General features: G+C 37.5%; 1 long non-coding RNA gene and 1 pseudogene across 10 annotated transcripts in view; both read left to right on the top strand.

Annotated features, from left to right (window-relative positions):
• LOC143668342 (uncharacterized) overlaps positions 1 to 22,938 on the top strand; it is a 52,972-nt gene that overhangs the window by 14,172 nt on the left and 15,862 nt on the right. The window lies entirely within an intron of this gene.
• LOC143668537 (denticleless protein homolog pseudogene) lies at positions 6,439 to 18,130 on the top strand (annotated as a pseudogene).

The raw sequence follows: 22,938 nt of genomic DNA, 5'->3' as shown, positions 1-22,938 counted from the left end.
GATCCACTCTGAGTTAATTTTTGCATAGAGTATAAGATAGGGGTCTTCTTTCATTCTCTTGACTATTGATATCCAGTTCTTCCATGCCCAATTATTGAAAAGACTATTTTGTCCTAGTTCAGTGGATTTAGGGGCCTTGTCAAAAATCAGTTGCCCATAGATTTGATGATCTGTTTCTGCAGTCTTGATTTGATCCCATTGGTCAGTGCTTCTACTTTGTGCCAGTACCATGCTGTTTTGACCACTGTGGCTTTATAATAGGTTTTAAAGTCAAGCAGTGTTAATCCTTCCCACTTCGCTGTTCTTTTTAAGGATGCTTTTAGCTATTCAGGGTCTCTTTCCCTTCCAGATGAATTTGGTCATTAGCTTTTCCAAACCTTCAAGTAGGTTGTTGGAAGTTGATTGGTACTATGTTGAGTCTGTAAATCAATTTGGAGAGATTTTGACATCTTAACTGTATTTAACTTTCCTATCCATGAGGAGGGAATGTCTTTCGACCTATTTAGATCTCCTTTGATTTCTTTTAGCAATGTTATGTAGTTTTCCATGTACAAGTGCTTTACATCCCTAGTTAAGTTCATTTCTAAGTACTTGATTGTTTTATTTGCTGTTTTGAAGGGAATTTTTCCCTTAACTGACTCCTCAGCTAGGTCATTGCTTGTGTATAGAAATGTTCCTGATTTTTGCACATTCATTTTACATCCTGCCACCTTGCTGAATTCGTTTATTAGCTCAAGTAGCATTGCTGTAGACTTCTGAGGATCTTCCAAGTATTTATGATGTCATCTGCAAATAATAAGAGTTTTATTTCTTCCTTTCCAAATATGGATGCCTTTTATTTCTTTGTCCTGCCTGATCACTCTAGTTAGAACTTCTAGCACAATGTTGAATAATAGTGGTGACAGTGGGCATCCTTGTCTTATACCTGATCTTAGGGGGAAGGCTTTCAGTCTCTCTCTATTGAGTATGATCAGTTTTTCATATATTCCCTTTATCATACTGAGATAGTTACCTTTGAGTCTTATCTAAGGAGAGTTTTTATCAGAAAAGAATGCTGAATTTATCAAATGCTTTTTTGGCATCAATCGAGATGATCATGTGATTTTTCCCTTTTGATTTGTTAATGTGCTGTATTACATTAATTCATTTTCTTGCACTGAACCATTCTTGCATTCCTGGTATAAACCCCACTTGTTCATGGTGTCTAATTCTTTTAATGTGTTGTTGGATTTGATTTGCTAATATTTTATTGAGAATTGTTGCATCTATGTTCATTAGGGAGATTGGCCTATAGTTCACCTTTCTTATGGCATCTGTTCTCAGTTTTGGTATTAAAATGATATTAGCTTTATAAAATGAGCTACATAGAGTTCCTTTTTCCTCAATTTTTTGGAAAATTTGAGCAGAAGTGGTGTTAGTTCTTTCTGGAATGTTCAATAAAATTCCCCTGTGAAGCCATCTGGCCCTGGGCTTTTCTTTGTAGGAAGATTTTTGATGACTGATTGAATCTCTTTTCTTGTGGTTGGTTTCTTGAGATTTCTTCTTGTGTCAGTGTAGCTTGTTTGTGGTCTCCAGGAATTTGTCCATTTCATCTAAGTTGTCTAGTTTGTTGGCATATTGCTGTTCATAGTATCCTCTTATGATTTATTTTATTTCTTTGGGGTCTCTGGTAACACACCCCTTCTCATTTCTGATTTTGTTTATTTGCATCCTCTCTCTTTTTTTCTTTGTCAGTCTTGCTAGTGGCCCATCAATTTTATTGATTTTCTCAAAGAACCAATATTTGGTTTTATTGATTCTTTCTATTGTTCTTTTGTTCTCCCATTCATTTATCTCTGCTTTAATCTTTGTTATTTCTCTTCTCCTGTTTGCTTTGGGTTAATTTACTGTTCTTTCTCAAGTTCCTCCAGGTTTGCTTTTAAGTGCTCAATTTTTGTTCTTTCTTGTTTTTTAATATAGGCATTTAAGGCAATAAATTTCCCTTTCAGCACACCCTTTGCCACATCTCATAAGTTCTGATAAGTTGTATTCTCATTTTTATTCAGCTCTAGATAGGTGTTTATTTCTCTAGCAATTTCTTCTTTGACCCACTGGTTGTTTAAGACAATTAAATAACATATTAATCTCCATATATTTGTGAATGTTCTCATTCTTTGGTAGTTATTGAGATCCAGCTTCATCTCATTGTGATCAGAGAAATTTCTTTGAATAATTTCAGTTTTTTAAGTTTATAAAGACCTGTTTTGTGCCCCCATATATGATCTATCCTGGAGAATGTTCCATGAGCACTAGAGAAGAATATATAACCTTGTGCTTTGGGATGGAATAACCTATATATGTCTGTTAGGTCTAATTCCTTTATCAAGTTACTTAACTTCTCTATTTCCTTGTTAATTTTCTGTCTATCTGTAGAGGAGAGTAGTGTGTTGAAGTCTCCTACCATTACCGTTGAAATGTGTATCGCTCCCTTCAGTTTTGCCAATGTCTGTCTCATGTACTTTGGAACTCCTTGATTGGGAGCATAAACATTTATGATTGTTTTATCTTCTTGGTGAATTGACCCTTTAATTAGCATGTAGTGTCCTTCTTTGTCTCTTATGATGCCTTTACATTTAAAGTCTATTTTGTCTGATATTAGTATAGCTACTTCTACTTTCTTTTGGGTACATCTGCGTAGAAGAGAGTTTCTCTCTCATCTGGAAGGGCACAAGGTGAACACGGTGTCATCTGCTAGCTGCTTCTCCTGGCTTCCTGTTTCATGAAACTCCCTGGGAGGCATTTTCCTTCTTCATCTCCAAAAGTCGCTGGCTAGCGAACTCTGCTTCTTGTGCCTATGCCATTCTCCTCTGCTCTCTCTGAATTGCTCTCTGCATCTCTTTCATTCTCCAAAATGTTCCCTCTTTTATAGGACTCCAGAAACTAATCAAGACCCATCCAAATGGATGAAGACATATTTCCCCCAGTCCAGTTTAACAACCAATCTTGATTGGGTTACATCTCCAGGGAAATTTTAGATAATCTGTAATTAGATTTACAGATTCAAATATACGGTATTGAATAGCAATTATTCTGCCTTTATGAAATGGGTTTTAGATTAAAACATGACTTTTCTTGGGGACATATGTCCTTTCAAACCAGCACATTCCACCCTCTGGACCCTAAAAAAAAAACATGTTTTCCAGGCGGGCCACGGTGACTCAGCAGGCAAGAATGCTTGCCTGCCATGCCAGAGGACTCGGGTTCGATTCCCAGTGCCTGCCCATGTAAAAAAATAAAAAATAAAAAAATAATTTAGAAAACATGTTTTCCCCATATACAAAATATACTCATTCCATAGCAATATCAGAGAACCTTAAACCATTTCAGTAGCAATATGCCTGAACTACAAAGTTAGAGACATACAAACTCCTATCGAAGTTAGTTACAAGCATTGTCTGTTGTAAGGCAAAGTTTTCCTCTGGCTTTGGGCCTATAAAAACTCAAAGCAAGTTATTTGCTCCCAGTATACAAAGGAGAAACATTCATAGGATACATATACCCATTTCCATAGGGAGGAAGGAACATAGGGGTCACCAGACCCAAACAGTTTCAAAAACCCGCAGGGCAAAGTCCATTAGATTTCAAAGTCTGAAAGTCATTTGTCTTTGGGGCTTCTGAAAGCAGCAATCCCACCCTTTCCAAGGGCCTACACAGAGGCCTGCCTCTCTCTGAACACAACCTTGGGGGATGTTGGAGAGACCACCTTTTTCTTGGCTCCACCCTCTCCAAGCATCAGGGCTGCACCTGGGCTCTCTGCCATCTTCAGGGCACACACTCAACCCCTCCATGTAGTGGCAGCCAGGCTCTCCCCAAACCCCAAAGAATGTACTTCACCCTCTGCAAGGCCTGAGGCGGCATGACTCTTCCACTGCAACAAGGTGGAAGGCCCATCCTTTGCCTTTGGGGCAAACTCACCCTCTCCACGAGCTTGGGTGGGTCCGCTCTCCTGGCCTGAGGTTTCTTGACTTCAGACCTCAGCCCCTGTGGTTTTGCTTATGAAGTTATTTTTCTTCCAATGTGTCCCTTCTCTGAACCCCCCGGTCCAGACTGGCAGCAACTCTGTTTATACAGGTCCCACAGCACTCTCGTTGGCTTTCTATGCAGTAGCCTTGGATCATGCCCATCACACATAAGGAATTTCCACAAATCCTTCCTTTATAACTTCATGTCCAATCCTGGCTTTCTCTGGAATGGCTGACTGGTTCCACATCATGTCAAATCTTCACACGGAGCACTAGTCTATGGGGTCTCCCTTCCTGGAAAATTCTGAGTTTCCAGAACACCAATTTCTGGTTTCTTTGTACTGAAGAGTTCAGTTTTCAGCTTATCTCTCTCCTGTCGCATTTCACTATAAGCTGTGAGGAGAAGCCAGGCTGCACTTTCCACATTTAATTTGGAGATCTCTTCTGCTAAGTATCCAAGTTCATGGCTTTTAAAATCTGTCTTCCAACCAAAGCCACTAGTCAATTTTGCCAGATTATCTGCTATTTTAAAACAAGGATCACCTTCCTTCCAGTGTGAATAACACATGCCTCATTTCTGTCTAGAGTCTCGTCACGGGTAACTTTGAAGCCCACATTTCTACCAAGATTCTCTTCAAAGCATTCTAGGCCTTCTCATGCTTCTCACAACTCCTCCAGATTCTTCCCCTTATCCATTTAAAAAGCCATTCCAATATGTTTGGTATTTGCAAACTGCAGCAGCAGTACCCCACTCTCCTGTACCAAAATCTGTTCTAGTTCCCTAGCTGCCAGAATGCAATATACCAGAAACAGAATGGCTTTTTAAAAGGGGAATTTAATAGGTTGCTAGTTTACAGTTCTAAGGCTGAGAAAATGTCCCAGTTAAGGCAAGTCTATAGAATGTCCAATCTAAGGCATCCAGGGAAAGATACCTTGATTCAAGAAGGCTGATGAAGTTCAGGGTTTCTCTCTCAAGTGGAAGGGTACATGGCTAACACAGTCAGAGTTTCTCTCTCATCTGTAAAGGCACATGCTGATCACAGTCAAGGTTCCTCTTCATCTGGAAGGGCATATGGGAGATGATCTAATTACATACAGTATTGAATAGGGATTATTCTGCCTTTACGAAATAGGATTTAGATTAAAACTTGGCTTTTCTAGGGGACATACATCCTTTCAAACCAGCACATGCCCCTTTCTCGTCCTCCTGGTACTCCATTCATGTATATGTTGGTATCTTTTGTGGTGTTCAACAGGCTCTGTTCATTTATCTTCAATAGTAATTATTTATGCTCTTCACGTAAGATAATTTCAAATATCTGGTCTTCAAGATCACTGATCATTTCTTCTGCCTGTTCATATCTACTGTTGAATCTGTCTACTGAGGTTTTTTTCATTTCAGTTACTGTACTTTGCAGCTTCAGAATTTCTGCTTGGTTCCTTTCTATGATTTCCATCTCTGTTTTGTTTAGGCAATATTTTCCTACTTTCCTTTAGTTCTGTGTATGGATTCCTTTAACTCATTGAACATATTTGATTGTTGATTTTAAGTCTTGGAATAATTGTTCTAATGTATGCACTTCCTCAAGGATAGTTTCTGGCAAATTCTTTTTCCTGTGAATGGGCCATATTTTCCTGTTTCTTTTTTGTGCTTTAAAAATTTTCATTAAGCAGTGAGCATTCTGATTATTATATTGTTATAACTTTGGAAATCTTGTTTTCCCACACCTCTGGGTTTCTACAGTTGCTGTTGGCAGTGGTGGTGTCAACACTTAGTGACATTTCCAATATATTTTTATTCACAAACAGGAAATAAAAAGAGAAAAGAAAAAGATAGATACTGCCTCTTTTGCCTGAGAGGATTGGAACAATGTTCACCTTCAAAGCTGAAGTAGCTGAACAAAAGTTGTGATCAGTAAACAGAGCATACACCCCCACAGTGGAGTTTGGTGAATTAGGTCCTTAAAGCCCAGCCTGACATAAGCTGTATCAGAAGCCCAGCCTATAGTTCCTACCACTGCCTGCTGTGAGGTTGGGGAATGAAGGATCTTAGCTACTGCTTGGAGGGTGAAATTCACCAATATTTACTGCAGTTTGTGAGCCACTCCTCAGCTCTTACCTAGATGGTACACAGCATTCCACTAGATGCCAGATTTCCAAAATAATTCATTCAAACCATTCCTGCCAGTTCAATAGTTGTTTTGATGGAGGCACTTATTCCTAGAGCTTCCTACTCTGCCATCTTCCCAGAATCCGAAATCCTAGTAGGCTCTTTGAGGGAAGGGACATTGACTTGTGAACTTGGTGTTGTAGAAATTGTATTGCTTTTGGAGTTAGGCAATTTGGTGTATAAATTCTAGCTCTGCATTTACTCTATGATCCCAAATAAGTTGCTTAGCTTCTGGACATAAGTATAATATCTTTTGTCATGGTTAGCATGAATACAAATGAAATAGTGAATGTTAAATCTGACAAAAGTAGGTGCTAAAAGTTTCTTTTATATGTATATATTTTATTGTAAACAACAAACAAACATACAAATATTCTTGACATACAAACATTTTATACATGGTACACAATCAGTGGCTCACAGTATCATCACATAGTTGTCCATTCATCATCATGATCATTTTTTTGAACATTTGCATCTCTCCAGCAAAAGAAATAAAAAAGAAAAAAACTCATATTTACCATACCCTTTACCCCTTCCTCTCATTGACCTCTAGTATTTCAATCTACTCAATTTGTTTTAACTTTGTACCCCCTACTATTTGCTTATTTTTTATCCATATTTTTTACTCATCTGTATATACCATAGATAAAAGGACCATCAGACACAAGGTTTTCACAATCACACAAGTTACATTGCAAAAGCTATATCGTTATACAATCATCTTCAAGAAACAAGGTTACTGGAACACAGCTCTACAGTTTCAGGTATTTTCCTCTAGCCACTCTAATACACCATAAACTACAAAGGGGATATCTATATAGTGCATAAAAATAAACTCCAGGATAACGTCTTGACTCTATTTGAAATCTCTCAGACACTGACACTTTATTTTTAAATTTTATTTATTTATTCATTATTATTATTATTATTATTTTTGCATGGGCAGGCACCAGGAATTGAACCTGGGTCTCCGGCATGGCAGGCAAGAGTTCTGCCTGCTGAGCCACCATGGCCCACCCATTGACACTTTATTTTGTCTCATTTATCTTTTCCCCTTTTGGTAGAGAAGGTGTTCTCAATCCCTTGATGCCAATCCCAGTTCATCCTAGGATTTCTGTCCCATGTTGCCAGGGAGGTTTACACCCCGGGGAGTCACGTTCTACGTAGATGGGGGAGGGAAGTGGGTTTGCTTGCTGTGTTGGCTTAGAGAGAGAGAGAGAGAGTCCACATCTGAGCAACAAAAGAGGTTCTCTGGGGGTGACTCTTAGGCATAATTTTAAATAGGTTTAGTCTGTCCTTTGCAGGGATAAGTTTCATAGGGGCAAACTCCAAGATCAGGGGCTCAGCCTATTGATTTGGTTGTCTCCACTGCTTGTGAGAAGGAATTCTCCAAATTCTCCAAATTTCCCCTTTCTACCCATTACCCCAAGGGGACTTTGCAAATACTTCTTTATTCACTGTTCAAATCACTCTAGGATTTATTGGGGCATCACACTAACCTGGAAAACCTAAAAAGTCTCATGCCCTATTCAAGTTTCCATGTACTTATGGTGTTCAGTTAAACTGACCATACAAGTTAAATTAGGAAATGCACTAATCAAAATTTAAATTTTATACAAAATAAACATTTTTTGCTTTAGTCTCACACAAAAGTTGAAATTTTAAAATATGAATTACCATCTAATTTTGGCACCCTGCAATACGAGCCTTTCTTTGTTCTTCCTCATACAAAAACATTTTTTAATTTGCACATTTAGTCACTATCATTGTACACTGTAGGCATTCCTAAATTATACCATCTCAATCTATATCATCTGTCTTTCTTTCTGGTTTCATAAGGGTGCCCAACCCTTCTCCATCTATAATTCTCACATTCAGCTTCATTCAGTATACTTACATTATTGTGCTACAGTCAGGTAGTATTGTGCTATCCCTGTCTGAATTTTTACAATGAGTCCTGTTGCACAATCTGTATCCCTTCAAGGTGCTAAATGTTTCTTAACTAAGTCAATCAATATAGTATACATGCTTTTGCCAAGTTATATTTAATATTCTGGAATTTTTAAAAAATGCCTTCAGGGAGGCATTTCTATTATTGAAGCACATATGACTTTATAAGAAGTTAAAAATCATAAAAACAAAACAAATCAGCATAATTAGAAGATATAACCACTAGTAGAAAATACATAATGTATATGTTTAATTCAAAACTGTCTTTCCAAATGATCTCCAACTAACCATAGACTAAAAATTATAGAAAATACAGATTTATTTGCATTGGATTGGGAAGTAGTAGAGATGTATTCTGCTTCCAGTTATGACATTAAATATTTCTTAAATTCTTCATTTATCAAAAGCAGGGAATACCTCAACAAAATATTAGCAAATCGAATCCAGCAACACATTAAAAGAATTATACATCATGACCAAGTAGGATTCATCCCAGGTATGCAAGGATGGTTCAACATAAGAAAATCAATTAATGTAATACACCATACCAACAAATCAAAGCAGAAAAGTCACATGATCATCTCAATTGATGCAGAGAAGGCATTTGACAAGATTCAACATCCTTTCCTGTTGAAAACACTTCAAAAGATAGGAATACAAGGGAACTTCCTTAAAATGATAGAGGGAATATATGAAAAACCCACAGCTAATATCATCCTCAATGGGGAAAAATTGAAAACTCTCCCCCTAAGATCAGGAACAAGACAAGGATGTCCATTATCACCACTATTATTCAACATCGTGTTGGAGGTTCTAGCCAGAGCAATTAGACAAGAAAAAGAAATGCAAGGCATCAAAATTGGAAAGGAAGAAGTAAAACTATCACTGTTTGCAGACGATATGATACTATACGTCAAAAACCCGGAAAAATCCACAACAAAACTACTAGAGCTAATAAATGAGTACAGCAAAGTAGCAGGTTACAAGATCAACATTCAAAAATCTGTAGTGTTTCTATACACTAGCAATGAACAAGCTGAGGGGGAAATCAAGAAACGAATTCCATTTACAATTGCAACTAAAAGAATAAAATACTTAGGAATAAATTTAACTAAAGAGACAAAAGACCTATACAAAGAAAACTACAAAAAACTGCTAAAAGAAATCACAGAAGACCTAAATAGATGGAAGGGCATACCATGTTCATGGATTGGAAACTAAATATAGTTAAGATGTCAATTCTACCTAAATTGATTTACAGATTCAACGCAATACCAATCAAAATCCCAACAACTTATTTTTCAGAAATAGAAAAACCAATAAGCAAATTTATCTGGAAGGGCAGGATGCCCCGAATTGCTAAAAGTATCTTGAGGAAAAAAAACGAAGTTGGAGGTCTCACGCTGCCTGACTTTAAGGCATATTATGAAGCCACAGTGGTCAAAACAGCATGGTACTGGCATAAAGATAGATATATCGACCAATGGAATCAAATCGAGTGCTCAGATGTAGACCCTCTCATCTATGGACATTTGATCTTTGATAAGGCAGTCAAGCCAACTCACCTGGGACAGAACAGTCTCTTCAATAAATGGTGCCTAGAGAACTGGATATCCATATGCAAAAGAATGAAAGAGGACCCATATCTCACACCCTATACAAAAGTTAACTCAAAATGGATCAAAGATCTAAACATTAGGTCTAAGACCATAAAACAGTTAGAGGAAAATGTAGGGAGATATCTTATGAATCTTACAATTGGAGGCAGTTTTATGGACCTTACACCAAAGCAAGAGCACTGAAGAGAGAAATAAATAAATGGGAGCTCCTCAAAATTAAACATTTTTCTGCATCAAAGAACTTCTTCAAGAAAGTAGAAAGACAGCCTACACAATGGGAGACAATATTTGGAAACAACACATCAGATAAAGGTCTAGTATCCAGAATTTATAAAGAGATGGTTCAACTCAACAACAAAAAGAAAGCCAACCCAATTACAAAATGGGAAAAAGACTTGAACAGACACCTCTCAGAAGAGGAAATACAAATGGCCAAAAGGCACATGAAGAGATGCTCAATGTCCCTGGCCATTAGAGAAATGCAAATCAAAACCACAATGAGATATCATCTCACACCCACCAGAATGGCCATTATGAACAAAACAAAAAATGACAAGTGCTGGAAAGGATGTGGAGAAAGAGGCACACTTATCCACTGTTGGTGGGAATGTCAAATGGTGCAACCACTGTGGAAGGCAGTTTGGCGGTTCCTCAAAAAGCTGAATATAGAATTGCCATACGACCCAGCAATACCACTGCTAGGTATCTACTCAAAGGACTTAAGGGCAAGGACACAAACGGACATTTGCACACCAATGTTTATAGCAGCATTATTTACAATTGCAAAGAGATGGAAACAGCCAAAATGTCCATCAACAGATGAGTGACTAAACAAACTGTGGTATATACATACGATGGAATATTATGCAGCTTTAAGACAGAATGAACTTATGAAGCATGTAATAACATGGATGGACCTTGAGAACATTATGCTAAGTGAGACTAGCCAAAAACTAAAGGACAAATACTGTATGGTCCCACTGATGTGAACCGACATTAGAGAATAAACTTGGAATATGTCATTAGTAACAGAGACCATCAGGAGTTAGAAATAGGGCAAGATAATGGGTAATTGGAGCTTAAGGGATACAGACTGTGCAACAGGACTGGATACAAAAACTCAAAAATGGACACCACAATACTACCTAATTGTAATGTAATTATGTTAAAACACTGGATGAAGCTGCATCTGAGCTACATTTTTTGTTGTTGTTGTTGTTTTATATATTTTTTATTTTTTATTTTTATTTTTTTCTCTCTATTATCATTTTATTTCTTTTTCTGTTGTCTTGCTATTTCTTTTTCTAAATCGATGCAAATGTACTAAGAAATGATGATCATACATCCATGTGATGATATTAAGAATTACTAATTGTATATGTAGAATGGAATGATTTCTAAATGTTGTTAGTTAATTTTTTTTTAATTAATAAAAAAAAGCAGGGAATAATAACAGGATATTACATACTCTGTCACGGTCAGGTTCATGTGTTAACTTGGCCAAGTGGTGGTACCTGTTTGTCTGGTTTGGCAAGTGCTGGCCTGTCTGTTGCAATGAGGACATTTCATAGAATTAAATCATGATCACGTCAGCTGCATCTACAGCTGATTCTATTTGTAATCAGCCAAGAGGAGTGTCTTCTGCAATGAGTGATGATTAATCTAATCACTGGAAGCCTTTTAAGGAGGATTCAAAAGAGACAGGTTTTCTTTCTGCTTTGTATAGCGAACCTCTCCTGTGGAGAGCATCAAGGGACTGAGAAAACCTTCTCAACCAAAAGGGGGAAGAGAGAAAAGAGACAAAATAAAATGTCAATGGCTGAGAGATTCCAGAGTTGAGAAGTTATCCTGGGGGTTATTCTTCTGCATTATATACATATCAGCTTTTTAGTTAAGGTGCAATGGAGAGGCTGGAGGGAACTGCCTCTTCAGTTCTCTAGTGTCTCAATCCCTTCGTCCAGACCCTCCATCGGAATCATAGGCTTCACAGCCTGCCCTGTGGATTTTGGACTCTCTGTTCCCACAGTCACATGAGACACTTTTATAAATTTTATATTTGTGAGTGTTCCCTGTTGATTCTGTTTCTCTAGAGAACCCTAACTAATACATACTCTAAATACCTTGAAGGTAGTGTAAAACAACCAAGCAAAAATATTATGAAAAAAGAATAAATTTTTAACATGCTACATATTATTGCCTTGTAATTATTTTACTATAATAAGACAAGCAAATGATTAAAATAAGTATGTCTCTTTTTGACTCTCCTTCTAAAATAAAAATTCCTCATTATGAGCTATAGTGCCTTTCCTTTAATAATAACACATTCTTCTTGGTTCTCCAGAACTAACCTACACCTTCCTTCCTGCTTTCTTTCCTCCCTCCCTTTCTTTATTATTGCAACATTTACAATTGACTGATAATTAAACTAATATTTTCACCTGACCAACTCTTTCGGTGGATAGAAGAAGATTATATGTTAATGCATGGGATGACCCATATAATTGCTTTACCAGAAATTCCAAATGTCATGGGTCCTCATGCTAAAAGTATTAAGGACGAATATGCTTTTGTTTTTCTTTTTTTTGGCATGGACAGGCTCTAGGAAGCAAAAATATCCTTTTTTTCCCATTTCCTATATTTTATTTTTATTTGTATTTTAATTTTTGTATATTCATCATCCTGATTATTTCTTAGAACATTTACATCAATTCAGAAAAAGAAATAGAAAGAAAACAGAAAAAATTTCATACATACCATACCCCTTACCCTTCCCTTTCATTGATCACTAGCATTTCAATCTACTAAATTTATTTTATTTGTTCCCCCTATTATTTATTTATTTTTAATCCATATGTTTTACTCATCTGTTGTAAGGTGGATAAAAGAAGCATCAGACACAAGGTTTTCACAATCACACAGTCACTTGCGAAAACTATATCATTATACAATCATCTTCAAGAAACATGGCTTCTGGAATACAGCTTTACATTTTCAGGCAGTTCCCTCCAGCCACTCCATTACACCTTAACTAAAAAGCTGATATCTATATAATGCATAAGAATAACCCCCAGGATAACCTCGCAGCTCTGTTTGGAATCTCTCATTACTCTCTTCCCCCTTTGGGTTGCGAAGGTTTTCTCAGTCCCTTGATGCTGTGTGCCAGCTCAAGGAATATGCTTTTTGTTTTCCCTTTTACTAGTTTTTCAAGGCAGTCTGCAATTTTGGGTAACAAGCGTGAGATAGAGATTGAAATCATAGGAGGATTATATGCCCTCAACCCAAGTCTCACAGTGATATGTGAATCTGTTATTTAATTTTAACCAGTTGCTACAGGAATGATTTTTCAGATAAGAACTTTCCATGAAATTGTTTATTAATAAAAAATGAATGTTCAAAATGGGTCTTTGTTTTTTGTTTTTGCATACTTTTTAATTAAAATATTAGCATATTCAATGGAAAAGCAGGAGTGCATAAGGAAAAAGAGACGTAGGAAAACATGGGACTTTTTATTGAGATTTCACTATATGGCATGTCATCCTGAACATACTGCATAATTATGTAATTCTCCTACAATATCATGAGAGACAGGGGGCTAAGATGGCAGCTTAGCGAGGTGTGGGGTTTAGTTCATCCTCCAGAGCAGCTAATAAATAGCCAGGAACAGTACAGAACAACTGCTGGGGCCACGTCAGTGACTGAACACACAGCATACCCCAGTCTGGACCAGCTGGACCAGCTGCGAGCCCACCCAGAACCGTGAATTCCCCAAGCTGTGGCGGCCGGTGCCTCTCCCCCATAGGCTGCTTCCCAGAGGGGAAAGGAAAGGGACTTTACTAGCAGCAGGGGCTGAGTGCAACTAAGCTCCAATTGTGGAATTAATTCACAAATTCTGACTACTAAAAGTAGGCCCCCAGCTCAGTTGAACCTCGAGTAAAAGCAGAGGTTGGTTTTTGCCCTGGTCCAGAGGGGGCAGGGCTGATGGAAAAAGAAGGAGAAAAAAAAGAGATTTTTTTGTATTTGAAAAGGTCTAGGCCCTGAAGGAAAGGAGGAGGCACATAGGACCTGGAGATACACAGAGCAATGTACCAACTTAAGCTCTTGATTGGCAAACCCGAGGAACGGGGTCCTGCCCTGAAAAGGATTTTTCTCTTTCGTTTTGGTGGCAGTGTTTCTATGGCTTGACTGCTCTTAGGATACAGCTGCAGGGCTTCTTGTGCTGCACTGTTCCAGGCATAGGCAGAATTAAGCTTGTTTGAGTGTTTGTCTGGAGCCTGTGCCTTCCCCAGGAGAGGGGTGGGACCCAGCTCAGGTGGATTCACTCCCTCAAGGTGTTCAGACCCCAGGGTCTGGAAAAATGAAGCAATTAAAGCCAGACTGCAACCTCTCCTCCATCTCCACCACACCCCAGCAGGGAGAGTCTGCTGAAGTTAAAGGTACCGCATCAACTTAGGCTGGTGGGACCTAAGGCAGACAAGCGCCACATACTGGGCAGGATAGGAAAAACAGAGAGCCCAGAAGCTTCATAGGAAAGCCTTTCAATATGTTGGGTCTCACCCTCAGGGAAAACTAATGCAGGTGACTCTTTCCTCCTGAAAGGATGCCACTTTGGTCTTGGAAAATCTGGCTGGGGTCTATAATACCTAAGTAGACCCTCCTAAGGGGGGTGGGAGTGGGGAAAGACACCATATAATGGACAGAACATCTAGACAGAGGATCAATAAAGAAACAGAGATTTGAATAATACAATAAATGAGCTAGGCTTAACAGACATTTATAGAACATTACGCCCCACAACAGTGGGATATACCTTTTTCTCAAGTGTTCATGGATCATTCTGAAGGATAGACCTATGCTGGGTCACAAAACAAGTCCCAATAAATTAAAAAAGATTGAAATCATGCAAAACACTTCCTCAGGTCATAAAGGAATGAAGTTGGAAATCAATAATAGGCAGAGTGCCAGAAAATTCAATGCAGGGCAAGAAACAAGAAAACAAAAACTGGAAAATTCTGATCTGTTAAACAAAACCTAAGCTGGAGGTCTAGAATAAACTGAACTGAATGTCAAAGAACAGATAGACCACAAAGTCATCCATCAAGAAAATCCTAAGTAAAAAAAAGTGAAAACAATCTCCAGAATAAACTAATTAAGGTAATTAAATGCCTAGACACAAGCAGAAATAATGACTCATACTAGGAAAATTGAAGATATGGCCCAGTCAAAAGAACAAACCAACAATTCAAATGAGATACAAGAGCTGAAACAATTAATTCAGAATGTTTGAATAGACAAAGATAACCTCATCAAAAATCAAATCAGTGGACACCATAACTCTACTTTTTATGTTAAATCCAGCCTTAGTCCAGATGACGAGTTTTTAATCAGTGGCTCAAGTAATGAAGCCGCCTATATCTGGAAGGTCTCCACACCCTGGCATCCTCCTACTGTGCTTCTGGGGCATTCACAAGAGGTCACATCCGTGTGCTGGTGTCCGTCAGACTTCACAAAGATTGCTACCTGCTCTGATGACAATACACTGAAAATCTGGTGCTTGAATAGAGGCCTAGAAGAGAAACCAGGAGATAAATTCTCCATAGTGGGCTGGGCCTCACAAAAGAAAAAAGAGGAGAGAGCCAACCTAGTAACAGTAAGAAGTGGCCAGAATACTCCTGCCAAAGCTCCCAGGGTAAAGAGCAGTCTATCCAATTCCTCCCCATCATCAGCAGCTTGTGCTCCAAGCTGTGTTGGAGACCTCCCTCTTCCTTCTAATACTCCTACATGCTCTGTTAAAACCCCTCCTGCCACCACCTGGTCTCCCATCAATAGAAGAGGTTCTATCTCTTCTCTGTCCCCCAAACCACCCTCATCTTTCAAGATGTCAATTAGAAACTGGATCACCCTAACACCTTCCTCATCTCCTCCTGCTTCTGAGACCAAGATCACACCTCCAAGAAAAGCTCTTATTCCCATGAGCCAGAAATCATCTCAAGCAGCTGCTTGCTCTGAGACTAGAAGCAGAGTTAAGAGGAGGCTAGACTCAAGTTGTCTGGAGACTGTGAAACAAAAGTGTGTTAAGAGTTGCAACTGTGTAACTGAACTTGATGGCAGAGTTGAAAAGCTTCATTTGGATCTGTGCTGTCTTGCTGGTAACCAGGAAGACCTTGATAAGGACTCTCTTGGTCTTAGCAAATCAGGCAGAATTGAAGGAGCCAGTGTGAGTATCACAGAATCTCCTTCTTCTGCCAGTCCTTATACTTCAGAAGGCTGTGGAACACTGCCTCTTCCATTGAGATCTTGTGGAGGAGAGTCTGAAGTGGTAGGCAAAGAGAATAGCTCCCCAGAGAATAAAAACTGGTTATTGGCCATGGCAGCCAAGTGGAAAGCTGAGAGTCCGTCTCCACGAAGTCCATCATCCCAAACCCCTAATTCCAGAAGACAAAGTGGAAAGACTTCACCAGGTCTGGTTGCCATTACTCCCAGTTCCATGAGGAAGATCTGTACATACTTCCATAGAAAGTCCCAAGATGACTACTGTAGTCCTGAACAGTCAACAGAATTATAGATTCTAATCTGAACAAGTTAACTGAACTTTGATCAACTAAAAGAAAAAGTATAACAAAGACTGGCTCTATAATTCTGATCTTTAAGAAAGCTACCATCTTTTTATTTTTAGAGAAAACCCTTTCAACTCTGAAAATCACCTAGTCTAGTTCTACTTCTGTAGTGTTAAATGCAGCTTCCACAAGATGAATGCTGTATATAAATTTTCATAAAGTTCATTACTACGTAGGATTTTGAATGAATGGTCTTCATTTCTAAATTATGCATCCTCTCTATTATAATGACACTGTAGTTCATGGAGGCAATAAGACAAGACATGTGCCTCTTGTCACCCTGAAACTTTGTATACATAGTAAATAACTGTCTGAAGACCCCTGGATCTGTTCTGCCTCAAACATGTGTAATTTTATTGGAAATATATAATCTTTTCACTATGCATTTTTGTGTTTTATTTAAGTATTCTGTTAAAAAAGTGATGTTCAGATATATACGTTTATGCTGGGTCTGTTAAAATTACAGTCTCGAGTTAAAATTGTTTATATATGTATTTTAAAACCTTAGATAAATCTCAACTCTTTGAAGAAACTAAAACAAAAATGGAAGCTTTATTCATCTTTTTCCCCCCAATATAGGTGTTTCTTATTGTTCCTTGGTGAGATTGAAAGTCCCATATTTTTACCAAGCTGTCTACCGTGTTACCAACCCCAATATCATCTTTTTTTAGAGGTTAGAATTTTTGCTATTTATCAGAGGAAGATATTTATTTCAGTAATCGTACACTGAAACTGGGGGTCAAATTTAAGTGAGTGATAATCAGTCCTGTAGGGGCTACCGCTTTTTTTTTTTTAATGTCATCAGATTTTAAGAGAAAGTAATGATTTCTTATTGATATTTTTATAAGAGAAGGTAGCTCTGAACTGAAAAACCAGAACCTGAAAAATAAATCTTGCTTTTCTCAAAAAAATCAAATCAGTGAGAGTGGGAGGATAGAAAGAAGACAAGGAATGGACAAAAGAAGAAATCAAAAGTCTGAAAACGCATATCACAGAACTTACGGGAATGAAAGGCACAGTAGAAGATTTGAAAAAAACGATGGAAACCTACAATGTCAGATTTCAAGAGGCAGAAGATAGGATTAGTGAACTGGTGGATGGGACATCTGAAATCCAACAAGCAAAAGAAAATATAGGGAAAAGAAAGGGAAAATATGAACAGGGACTCGGGGAATTGGATCACAACATGAAGCACATGAATATACATGCTCTGGGTGTCCCAGAAGGAGAAGAGAAGGGAAAAGGAGGAGAAAAACTAATGGAGGAAATTATAACTGAAAATTTCCCAACTCTTATGAAAGACTTAAAGTTACAGATCCAGGAAGTGCAGTGTACTCCAAACAGAATTGATCCAAATAGACGTACTCCAAGACACTTACTAATCAGAATGTCAGATGTCAAAGAGAGAGAGAATCTTGAAAGCAGCAAGAGAAAAGCAATCTATCATATACAAGGGAAGGCCAATAAGACTATGCATAGATTTCTGAGCAGAAACCATGGAGGCAAGAAGACAGTGGGATGATATATTTAAGTTACTAAAAGAGAAAAACTGCCAGCCAAGAATTCTATAACCAGCAAAATTGTCCTTCAAAAACGAGGGAGAAATTAAAACATTTACAGACAAAAAATCACTGAGAGAATTTGTGATCAGGAGACTGCCTCTGAAAGAAAAGGGAGCATTAGAGACCGATATGAAAAGACAGGAGAGAGAGGTGTGGAGAAGAGTATAGAAATGAAGACTATCAGTAAAGGTAAAAAAAAAAAAAAAAAAAAGGAAGTTTTATATGGCACATAAAATTGAAAAGGCAAAATGGTAGAAGAAAGTGCCTATACAATAATAACAATAAATGTTAATGGATTAAACTCCCCAATCAAAAGACATAGACTGGCAGAATGGATTAAAAAAACAGGACCCATCTATATGCTGTCTACAGGAAATGCATCTTAGACCCAAGGATAAGCATAGATTGAAAGTAAAAGGTTGGGAAAAGATATTTCTTGCAAATGACAATCAGAAAACAGCAGGAGTAGCTATATGAATATCCAATAAATTAGACTTCTGATGTAAAACAGTTAAAAGAGACAAAAAAAAGGATGCTATGTATTAATAAAAGGAACAATTCAATAAGAAGACATAACGATCATAAATATTTATGCACCAAGTCAAAATGCTCCAAAATACATGAAGCAAACACTGAAAAGAGAAATAGACCATAATAGTTGGAGACTTCAATTCCCCACTCTCAACAGTGAACAAAAATCTAGACAGGGGATCAATAAAGAAACAGAGAATTTGAATAATACAATAAATGAGCTATACTTAACAGACATTTATAGAACATTACCCCCCACAAAAGTGAGATATACCTTTTTCTCAAGTGCTCATGGATCATTCTGAAGGATAGACCATATGCTGGGTCACAAAGCAAGTCTCATAAATTAAAAAAGATTGAAATCATATAAAACATTTTCTCAGATCATAAAGGAATGAGGTTGGAAATCAATAATAGGCAGGGTGCCAGAAACTTCACAAATATATGGAGGCTCAACAACACACTCTTAAACAACCAGTGGGTCAAGGAAGAAATTACAAGAGAAATCAGTAAATATCTCAAGGCAAATGAAAATGAAAACACAACGTATCAAAATGTATGGGATTCAGCAAAGGCAGTGCTAAGAGGGAAATTTATTGCCCTAAATGCCTATATCAAAAAAAAAGAAAGAGCAAACATTGAGGAATTAACTGTCCACTTGGAAGAACTAGAGAAAGAACAACAAACTAATCCCAAAGCAAGCAAAAGGGAGGAAATAACAAAGATTAGAGCACAAATAAATTAAATTGAGAACATATTGAGAAAATCAACAAAACCAGAAGTTGGTTCTATGAGAAAATCAGTAAGACTGATGGAGCCTTAGGAAGGTTCACAAAAAGAAGAAGAGAGAGGATACAAAAATAAAATGAGAAATGGAAGAGGAGACATAACCACTGACCCCACAGAAATAAAGGAAGTAATGACATGATACTATGAACAACTTTATGCTAGTAAACTCAACAATGTCGATGAAATCGACAATTCCTAGAAAGGCATGAACAAACAACATTGACTTGAGAAGAAATGGATGACCTCAACAAACCAATCACAAGTAAAGAAATTGAATCAGTCATTAAGAAACTCCTCAAAAAGAAAAGCCCAGGGCCAGATGGCTTCACGTGTGAATTCTACCAAACATTCAAGAAAGAATTCGTACCAATCCTGCTCAAACTCTTCAAAAAAATTGAAGAGGAGGGAAAGCTACCTAACTCATTCTACGAAGCCAGCATCACCCTCATACCAAAACCAGGCAAAAATATACTTAAGATGTCAATTCTACCTAAAAAAAAAGAAAACTACAGACCAATCTCTCTTATGAATATAGATGCAAAAAATCCTCAACAAAATTCTTGCAAATCAAATCCAGCAGCATATTTAAAGAATTATACACTATGACAAGTAGGATTCATCCCAGGTATGCATGGAGGGTTCAACTAAAGAAAATCAATTAATGTAATACAGCTCATCAGCAAATCGAAGAAGAAAAACCACATGATCATATCAATTGATGCAGAAAAGGCATTTGACAAAATTTAACATCCTTTCCTGTTGAAAACACTTCAAAGGATAGGAATAGAAGGGAACTTCCTCAAAACGATAAAGGGAATATATGAAAAAACCCAAGCTAACATCATCCTCAGTGGGGGAAAATCTCAAAACTTTCCCCCTAAGATCAGGAACAAGATAAGGATGTCCACTATCACCATTGTTACTCAACATTGTGTTGGAAGTTCTGCTGAGCAATTAGACAAGAGAAATGCAAGGCATCAAAAGTGGAAAGGAAGAAGTAAAACTCTTACTGTTTGCAGATGATATGATACTATATGTTGAAAACCCCCAAAATCCACAGCAAAACTGCTAGAGCTAATAAATGAGTACACCAAAGTGGCAGGTTACAAGATCAGTTCTCAAAAATCTGTAATGTTTCTGTGTACTAGTAATGCACAATCTGAGGGGGAAATCATGAAAAAAATTCCATATACAATTGCAACCAAAAGAATAAAATATTTAGGAATAAATTTAACTAAAGAGACCAAAGAACTATACAGAGAAAACTATAATAAATTTTTAAAAGAAATCACAGAAGACCTTAATAAATGTAAAGGCATAACATGTTCAAGGATTGGAAGACTAAATATACTTAAGATGTCAATTCTACCTAAATTGATTTACAGATTCAATGCAATACCAATTAAAATCCCATAAACTTACTTTTCAGAAATAGAAAAACCAGTAACAAAATATATTTGGAAGGGCAGGATGCTGAAGAGCTAAAATTATCCTGAGAAAGAAAAATGAAGTCGGAGGTCTCATACTACCTGATTTTAAGGCGTCATTTGAAGCTATACTGGTCAAAACAGCATGGCACTGGCATAAAGATAGATAAGCTGACCAATGAAATCAAATAAAGAGTTCAGATATAGATCCCCTCATCTATGGACAATGGGTCTTTGATAAGGCAGTCAAACCAACTCACCTGGGACAGAACAGTCTCTTCAATAAGTGGTGCTTAGAGAACTGAATATCCACTGAATGAAAGAGGATACATATTTCACATCCTATACAAAAATTAACTCAAAATGGATCAAAGACCCAAACATTAGATATAAGACCATAAAACTTTTAGAAGAAAATGTAGGAAAATATCTTACAAATCTTATAATAGGAGGCAGTTTCCTAGACCTTACACCCAAAGCATGAGCACTGAAGAAAGAAAGAAAGAAATGGGAACTCCTCAAAATTGAACACTTTTGTGCATCAAACAACTTCTTTGAGAAAGTAAAAAGACACCCTACACAATGGGAGACAATATTTGGAAACAATATACCAGATAAAGGTCTAGTATCCAGAATATATAAAGAGATTGTTCAACTCAACAACAACAAAAAAAACAAAAACAGACAATCCAATCACAAAATGGGCAAAAGACTCAAACAGACACTTCACAGAAGAGGAAATACAAATGGCCAAAAGGCATATGAAAAGGTGTTCTGCTTCCCTGGCCATTAGGGAAATGCAAATCAAAACCACAATGAGATATCACCTCACACCCACCAGAATGACCATTATCAATAAAACAGAAAATGGACAAGTGCTGGAGAGTATGTGGAGAAAGAAGCACACTTATCCTCTGTTGGTGGGTATTTCAAATTGTACAACCGCTGTGGAAGGCAGTTTGGCGGTTCCTCAGGAAGCTAAGTATAGAATTGACATATGACCTGGGAATACCATTGCTAGGTATCTACTCAGAGGACATGAGGGCAAAGACACAAACGGACATTTGCACACCAGTGTTTATAGCAGCATTATTTACTATTGCCAAAAGATGGAAACAGCCCAAATGTCCATCAACAGACTAGTGGCTATACAACCTGTGGTATATACATATAATGGAATATTATGCAGCTGTAAGACAGAATAAAGTTATGAAATATGTAACAACATGGATGGACCTTAAGGACATTATGCTGAGTGAGATTAGCCAGAAACAGAAGGTCAAATACTGTATGGTCTCACTGATATGAACTAACATTAATTAATGAACTTGTGTAATTTCAGTTAAGAGGTCATCAGGAGATAGAAATAGGGTAGATATTGGGTAATTGGGACTGAAGGGATACAGATTGTGAATGGGACTGATTGTAAAAATTCATAAATGGACAGCACAATACTTTCTAACTGTAATACAATAATGTTAGAATGCTGAATGTGAGAATGATAGAGGGATGAGGCCTGGGGGCACAAATGAAATTAGAAGGAAAGATAAAGACTGAGATGGTATAATCTAGGAATGCCTAGGGTGTATAATGATAGTGACTAAATGTAAAAATTTAAAAATGTTTTTGCATGAGGAAGAACAAAGGAATGTCATTATTGCAGGGTGTTGAAAACAGATGGTAACTAATATTTTAAAATTTAACTTATGTGTGCGACTAAAGCAACAAATGTTTATTTGGTACAAAATTTATATTTTGCTAGTGTAGTTCCTAATATAACTTATGTGGACAGCTTAATTGAACACCATAAGTACATGGAATCTTGAGTAGAGCATGAGATTTTGTAGGTTTGTCCAGAGTGATGACTTGATATATCCCAGAAGGATTTGAACAGTGAATAAAAAGGTATTTGCAAAGTGAGAAAGGGGGAAAATTCAACTTCGCCATGTGGAGAATTCTTGATATTTTCACAAGCAGCAGGGACAACCAATGCAATAGGCTGAGGCCCCAATCTTGGGGTTTGTTCATATGAAACAACCCGCAAAGGACAAGCTGAGCCTACTTAAAATTAAGCCTAAGTGTCACCCCCAAAAGAACCTCCTTTGTTGCTCAGATGTGGCCTCTCTCTCTCAGCCAACACAACGAACAAACTCACTGTCCTCCCCTTCTCTAGGTGGGACATGACTCCAACCTTCCTGGCAACATGGGACAGAAATCCTAGAATGAGCTGGTACTCAGCACCAAGGGATTGAGAAAACCTTCTCGACCAAAA

The sequence above is a fragment of the Tamandua tetradactyla genome, chromosome 24 (assembly GCF_023851605.1).
Source record: "Tamandua tetradactyla isolate mTamTet1 chromosome 24, mTamTet1.pri, whole genome shotgun sequence".
NCBI lineage: Eukaryota > Metazoa > Chordata > Mammalia > Pilosa > Myrmecophagidae > Tamandua > Tamandua tetradactyla.
Note: the sequence above shows the minus strand (reverse complement) of the source record. Positions and strands in the feature narration are given on the sequence as shown.